At 39.1% G+C, this 7,713-nt stretch overlaps 1 long non-coding RNA gene across 1 annotated transcript; it reads left to right on the top strand.

Annotated features, from left to right (window-relative positions):
- The first annotated feature begins 1,989 nt into the window (after positions 1–1,989).
- Positions 1,990–6,700, top strand: LOC119248261 (uncharacterized). Its single transcript, XR_005125887.2, has 3 exons — positions 1,990–2,908; positions 6,186–6,283; positions 6,586–6,700. It is a non-coding gene; the product is annotated as an uncharacterized LOC119248261 (long non-coding RNA).
- The last annotated feature ends 1,013 nt before the right edge of the window (positions 6,701–7,713 follow it).

The raw sequence follows: 7,713 nt of genomic DNA, 5'->3' as shown, positions 1-7,713 counted from the left end.
TTAAGTTAAGACAAACTATAATGGATGAGAGTTCTGCTCAAGTCCAATAAATCACTAGAGTCCTTCTGGGTTAGCAGGAATAGAAATCATTGGTAAATTAAAACTTGCAGCTCTAGCTATGATGATGCCTTCAGTGTAGATTCTGCCTGGATACCTCTGCAGAGGAAGCTGGGAAAGAAGTCTCAATCATCTTGGGAAGATATTCATGATTGACGATGATAAGCTGTATTACCCATTGGACTTATTTGGGGCTAGGTTTAATAAACCTTAGTTCCTTTAACTGCAATGGAGTGAGAGGTTGCTGAGCTCAATTTCAGCAATCAGACGGGCAGGTTGAAATGGCAGTAGCCTTGAAAATGTGTGAGAGATTCAGCATGTCCTCCAAGGGGCTGAGAGTCACAAGGCATCATTTGAAATAAGCAAGTGTGAGCCTTTTTGTTTGGGGTTTCTCAGTATCTATAAATTTTTGGTTTTTTTTTTTTTTCCCTGGGATTCTGAGGCCATGAATAAAATATGAGTATCTTCTATTTCTTTTTCCTTAATGAGAGATTGCATTGGATGGTAGGCCATTCCCTGCACAAAGAGAGCCACACACTGGATTTATTAACTCTTAGCAAATGTTTGTTCGATGCTGAGTAATGAGGAGGCTTGCCGGTGCAGTAAGATAAAAGGCTTCCCCACTTTGTGTTTATCCTGTGGGTAATGAAAAAACAAATTGGCGATTTTGTATTTTTCCTGTTGGAAATTCGTAGGGTCACCCAGGGAAAACAGAGAAGGTTAACTGGCATGAATACTTGCCTGTAAGCGTGGTGTCAGGAAAGAAAGGTCACACATGCATGAAATACCCCTAACCATAACTGGTGCTACTGCAAATGCAGACCAGTGGAAAAGAAATTGTATTCAATGAAAGCAGAGCCTCGGGAATTGCACGGACTGGCATGCAGCGAACCCTGCATTTTCAGCATTGTAAAGGCAGGACAGGCCACAGTGCAGGTTTTCCGATCCCATGCAGACCAGGTAAAGGAGGAGTCAGAGTCCTTAGTGGGTTTTTTTGCAGGTCTTTTATTTGGGGTTCACAAGGCATATGGCAGGCAGGGGTGCTGGCTGGGGGGCTGGGAGGCTGGCAGGCCTCCCAGCCCCCAGCAAATCTTCACTCTATCTGAGCTCTCTGGAGTTCGTTCTGCTGCTTCTCGGCTTCGGCTTCGGCTTCTGCTGCTGCTACTGGCGTCCCCGTGACGCCGCCCTTAAAAGCCCAGTCTTAGCTCAGCTGAATCCCATCTACCTATGCCCACACCCTATTCCAGGTGCCCGCCATCAGGCATGCATTCAGGACAAGGATCCATCATCTATCCTGATGGCGAAAGGGCAGAAAAGCCTGATATTTTCTTTACCCTAAAGCATGCATTTGTTGGAAAAACTTTTGTAAAGCCTGCAGAATAATACACCTTCCTACTGAAAGGCCTTCACGTTTTGCCACCTCTGATCATTTTCCGCTTTGTTGGCAGTTTTTCCCTCTTTCTGCCTTTGTGTTCTGTCCTTTCGCCCTCTTTCTTTTTATCTTCCCCTGCAGAGAAAAGCTACTCTCCAAGGGTGGCAGGAAGAGAGGCTTGGAGAACCTGAGAGTATAACCTTTCAGGGACCGGTAAACTCTGAAGTTCAGAACACTCAGACCTGCTGAGTTAGACGCCAGTCACAGGAACCAACATCATGGATTTCCTGAAAGTTTAAAGATTATTTCATTCAAATGTTTTGCAGCACAGATGTACTGGTCATTCCCTCTGGATGATTAAAACATATTGGTTATGGGTTCTGCTAAGTTAGAGGGCAGAGGGCAGAGGGCAGGGTCATTTCCTCTCTGCAATCTTATTTCTCTGCCTTGGGCAAAATTGCTTTCCTCTGTCCCTTTAACTGCCTACTCTGCCCCACAGCCATCTGAATTGGGTTAAACTGGGGGGCTAACTCTTCTGATTGGCTGCTTGCCATTCCAGAATGCAAAATATTCCCTGTTCTCAAACGAAGGCAGGTAATATCTGTCACCAGAATAGGAAAACTGAGAGAACACTAAGAGAAAGAAAGTAAGAAGCTGGAAGGGAAAGAGAAAAACTGAAAAGAAATGAGAATGTGGAAGGAGTAAAGCTCCAACCTACGAGAAAAACCAAGACTGAAAAAGTTGTGAAGAGACTGACCGAACCAAACAGGAGAGTAAAATCTGCACCAGCTGGCGGGATAAGGGTGACAGGAAGTGAGTTAATTCAAAAAAGGGTAGTGTGGGGTTTCCACTGTTCTCCTTGATCTCCTGTTCTTTACAGTGGAAAATAACAGGATTCTGACTGAAGAAACACAACCTCTTCATTGCGTGTCTGGAAGGACGAGAAGAGCAGAAGACATTCAGAGGTGTTCACTCATGAGGCATCCACTCGGAATCTTCGAAGAAAAGCTTTGTGGTGTCACAGAATGTGACGGTGGCATCTATGTGGTCATGCAACCCTCAGGTTGAAGGGGACCTCTGCTGTCTAATCTAATGTGTTCCTTTTGCAAATGAGAAAATCAAGATCCATCCAGATGACTGAAGAGACAACAAAAGTTGAGAGACTGTGTTATTGAGCTACGCTTGGGAATTGAACCCAAATTTTCTGCTCCTGTCATGTGCTTTGACAGCTGCTGCTGGAGCTGACCATTTATTTCTCATTGTGAATGGTTGGTCCCAGACAGCATTGGGCTCCTGCCAGCTGCTCACCCCTCATGGCTCTGATGCCAGAAACAATAGGGGGCTACGAAAGGTTTCCAAGCAGGGGAGTGATGTAACAAAACTGGGTTAGCACTGGATTATTCTAGCAGTGTGGTGAGCACGTGGGGAAGATAAAGAAATCACAGCACCATAAAGTCCCGATGAAGCACCTGTGAGATCGTGAGCAAACCCATTAACCCCTGGACCCAATTTTCTCATCAATATAGGAATGGCTCGGCATGATCCCATGTGCCACGCACCTCTAATATCTTGTGTGTGAACCACCCTTTTCTGCAGCTTTGGCAGTAAATGTTACTTAATTGCAGCAGTTGAGAGAGTATGGCATCCCTGTCTTTATTTCCCCCAATGTTGGCCACATAGGCCCTGAGGTAAATTGGCCCCTCCACAAACAAATCTCTGGAAAATGGCAACTCTAGCGGCTTGCCAGAGGCTGGACCATGGGATCCAAATGCAGAAAAGACAGGAGCACATGGATATCTGCTTAACTCTGCTCTCTTTGATTTATGGGTATTATCCAAAGTAGTAGCCATAAAATACAAAGCATTTGCACAGCAAGAATCCCTACACCAGTCTCCCCAACCCCAACAAGCTAATAGGAAAGGAATCCTGGGGGTTCTGGCTCAGATAGTTCAGTATCTAATTGAAGGCAAAGAAATAACAGTCAGCTCATTCTGCCACTGATAACATTGTCATTCTGAAGAGAGCCTAACTCCTTAATTGTTTCAAACCAGTTGCTCTTTTATTTTATGTCTTAAAAAGTGTCATTTCAAAGAAAAGGCTGTCTCTTGGCAGACTTTACCCTTTAGAACCAGGTTGATAATAGTCCATTAAATAGAGAACAGGGTCAATAATGAAAGTCTGGAAAAATAGTTACTCTTGTCATATGTGAAGATAGAAGAGTCTTCTGAAAGAGAAAAATGTGTGGAGATATTTTTCTAATGTGGATTGCTCATAACGCTTTCTCTGAGGTTTAAGAAAAATTAAATTGTTAACATAACAAACAGTTGTGGGATATTTGATAAAGACAGGGAAACTAATCTAGAGTTTATTATTGGATAATTAAAATTAATTTTACTCTTATATGATCAAGAGTGATTACATTTGCATTTTGTTCTCTAATTATAATGAAACTTTACTGCTTCATCTAAATGTTGAGAGTATTTTAAAGCATTTGGGCTGTTGTGACTATGAAAAGATGTTTTCCTGCAGAGGAAGAGGTATTCTGGTGCCATCTCTTTTTCTGTCTCTCTGGTCACTGAAAGATGAGATGTTTCTAGAACCAAGCTCAAAAGATTCTTGATTCTCACATTTTGCCAAATTCTAATTTGCTTTCTTTTGGGGGAACAATATTCTTGTGTGTGTTCTGGAGTTTTTGATTTTCTCTTAAGAGGAGAAAAAGGTAATTGACATATTCCAGCTCTTATTCATTGCAATACCTCATTGGGATCTACTAATTCTTCTTGAAGACCTGCTCATTGGCTGGCAATGAATAAATATTTTCTGTTATTGTTGTCGTTGTGTAGTCAACTGGATTTTCTTTTATGACCCATAACACTGTTATCATCCTGATTGTTTTTTTTTTGTTGAGGTAACATTGGCTTGCAACTCTGTATAAGTTTCAGGCATACAGTTTCACACCTTGACAAGTGTCTGTGCCACACCTGATCATTGTTATTACTGGATTCTTGGTTTAGTTCTCCCATTTCATATGACCTACATCTTTGTTTTTCTTGTTCTTAGCCACTGTTTTGCTGGAGGACATTTTCAAATAACTATTTTGAAGTAAAGAGATAAACTTTCAGCATCTTTGTATATCTGAAAATAACTTCATTTTATTCACATTTGATAATTAGCTTTATTCTAGACTCAAATAATTTTCTAAGAATTTTGAAGTCTATTTTATTGTCTTCTAGCATTTACTACTAGTGGTGAAATATTCAGTAATTAACTTCTTATATTTTTGTAGATTATCTTTTTTAGATATCTTTTTGTAGATTATCTGTTTGGTAATATTTGTGATCACTGTTGGAAATTTCAGAAATGATATGGAAATTTTAGAAATTATGTTTCTTGTAGATTCTTTTTGAGCATTTGAAAACACTTTTCAAGTAAAGTTTTATCTCCCTTCAATGCTGAATATTTTGTTCATATTTCTACACTTTTCTATGTCTTAAAACTTTTCATTATGTTCAATCTACTTAGAGAAAAATGCACGACCCATAAGAGTGCACACAATATTTTTTCACAGTCTGAAAATATCCTTGTAACTAGCACTAAAACTAGCTAGAATGATTATAGCACTCCATGCAAAAATTTATGTTCAAATATTTACAGCAGGATTTTGGAAATAGTAGAGCTTTAAACAACTCAAATGTCTATAAATAGGTAAACAGATAAACAAATTGTGGTGTCCAAACCATGGAGACAATGAAAAGAAATAAATTACTGATATGCACAACAAATTGAATGGTTCTCAAGGTGATTATGCTAAAAGAAAAAAAAAAAAACAGATAAAAAATGAATAGTCCTTTGTGATTCCACGTAACTGTAGGACTCTAGAAATTACAAACTAAGCTATTGAGATATAAAGACAATCAGTGTTTGCATGGGAATGGGGTGTTGGAGAAGGATGGAGAAAGAATTGTACATGTGTAAAGGGAAATATTGAGGGTGATGGGCATGCCCCTGGTCATGATTGTTGCAGTAGTTTATGGGGGCATACCTATGTAAAGACTTAGGAAACTGTACATCTGAATTTTGAAAGCACTTCACTCTCTATCAGAAATTAAGTATTTTATGTTCCTTTAATCATTCAATTGATCTTTAGAACACTCTTACTTTTAGGGAACTCTTTTTTGCTGCCAGAGGTCTAAGGCCATTATATTTAATCTCTTATCTTCCTTTCTTATAAATATTGTATACTTCACAATATTTATCAGATATGCCAGATGATTTTTTCCTGTAGAGTCAGGTTACTTTTTTTCTGATTTAAATATGATTTTCCCATTTTTCTTGGGTTTTACTTTTTCTGTTTTGTTGTTCTTTTGTTGGCTTCGTGAAGTTCAAGAGAGTGAGTACAATAACATGATGATTCATAACACACTCCCACCATCTCTAAACTTTTTTCGCTGGAAGGTATTTTTGCAAGACACACTCAGGCTTTGAGAAATGATGTGATTCATACTGGACCTACTGAGTTAGCATTATCAGGAAGAAACAACCTAGATCTGTCTAATATTATAGCTGGAATACAGCAAATCAGCGGAGACAAAGCTATATTCTTTTCACATGAAATCAAAGTGAAAAAAAAGTACACTGATATTTCTGAAATCTGGGGTTTTTTTTTTTTTTTTGCACTGAAAACAAAAGGCAAAAGAAAAACTTTTCTATCTATTATTAAATTTTGTCATTATACAAACTGTCTATTCCTTTATAGATAGAAATCCTTGGAGATTTGCCTGGGTTCCTGCCTACTCTCGAGGCAAACCCAAGGTAAGGATCACATTTCCCGTAAGTGAGACAGAATGTTTAGAGGTGAGTTGCAAAAGAACACAATGGACTAGAACAAATGACACAGAAGTTAGAAAATGGGGCGTTTTATATTCCACAGAAAGAAGGTTGGGCTTTAGATTAAGATCAGTGGGGAACCAGTGAGCAGATTTAAACAGAGAAGTTACCTAATCATATTAGTTTCTCCTACTCCAAAAATCTAACAAAGATAATACCTAAGGCAGTAGAGCAAAGAGAAATAAAATTATCAGAGGAAAGAAGTCAGTCCTTAATGGGAAGCTTGGAGGGATAACTTAAATTTTATTATTTTCTCTCTGATTATACAGGAGGAGGACATGGAATTGTTGATTTTCTGAGAGTAAAAGAATTTCATTTACATCAAGAGAAAATGTGTCTGTACATTAAATAAATATTCTTTCCTAGGAGAGGAAAACAGAAATGATCCACCCAATGTGTGTCTGGTCTCAATCTCTGAAAACGTAGAGGAAAACAGAGCATTTCCACTGAAGTCTGTGTTCATCTTGCCCCAAGAACATATTGAAGTAGAAATTAGAAATTAATGAGAAATCTTTCGATTTCAAGTGACATAAATGCATCTCAAGTTGGTTTAAATGCGAGTATGGGGTTCACATTACAAAAAAGTCAAGGACTAGATATGGCTTTAGGCATGGCTGTATCCAGCAGTCAAAAATATGTCATCTGGAATAGATTTATTCATCCCCTCCCTTTCTTTCTTTTGTATTGAACATGTTTCCTCAAACTTACATCCTGCTTCTTTAAAAACCTCAGTGAAATGGTAATGTTCTCCCTCACTCGATGGTTAATGCTCATACCAGCAAAATTCTAAAACTGACCGTGATGGCTTGGTTTGAGTCAAAGCCTTATCCAAGAACAAGTCACTGAGAATAGCTACTTTGAGTAGTGGGATTGGTCACCCCAGAGCCACAGAGCTGGGGGAAGTGGGTCAACCTCACTGAAACTAAGGGCTTGAGTATGAAGAGATTCAAGTGGCAGATGATTCCCACAAGTATGTTGGAGGATTTTTTAACAAAATGAAAGATGGCATGCTGGACAGGCAAAGCAAATAAGACAAAATGAAACAAGCTTGCCCCATTCATGGATGTGCATTCCACATTTTAAAGTCTCTATGTCCCCAGTTTGATATATTAGGATGAAGTCTGCCAAGAACATCCCTAGATTTACCAATTTTTACTCTGCAATCCTTTCTACTTTCACTATCATCATCCAAAGACTTTGTTTCCAACCTGTGTGCTTTACAATGAAAACCAAGGCATAAAGTTTACTTCTTCGCTGTGGGTCACCCTGTAAAATGTGTTCCTGTATATATTCTGGACTGGAAATACCTCTTGGCAAGAGAACAATGGAACTAGCTGCCTTCATTATCAGGGAGAAGAGCCATATGTGGCTTATGTCTTAAATGAAAAACTCAGTGT

The sequence above is a fragment of the Talpa occidentalis genome, unplaced genomic scaffold (genome assembly GCF_014898055.3).
Source record: "Talpa occidentalis isolate TD23 unplaced genomic scaffold, MPIMG_talOcc4v2.1 talOcc4.16, whole genome shotgun sequence".
In the NCBI taxonomy this organism is placed as follows: Eukaryota; Metazoa; Chordata; class Mammalia; order Eulipotyphla; family Talpidae; genus Talpa; species Talpa occidentalis.
Note: the sequence above shows the minus strand (reverse complement) of the source record. Positions and strands in the feature narration are given on the sequence as shown.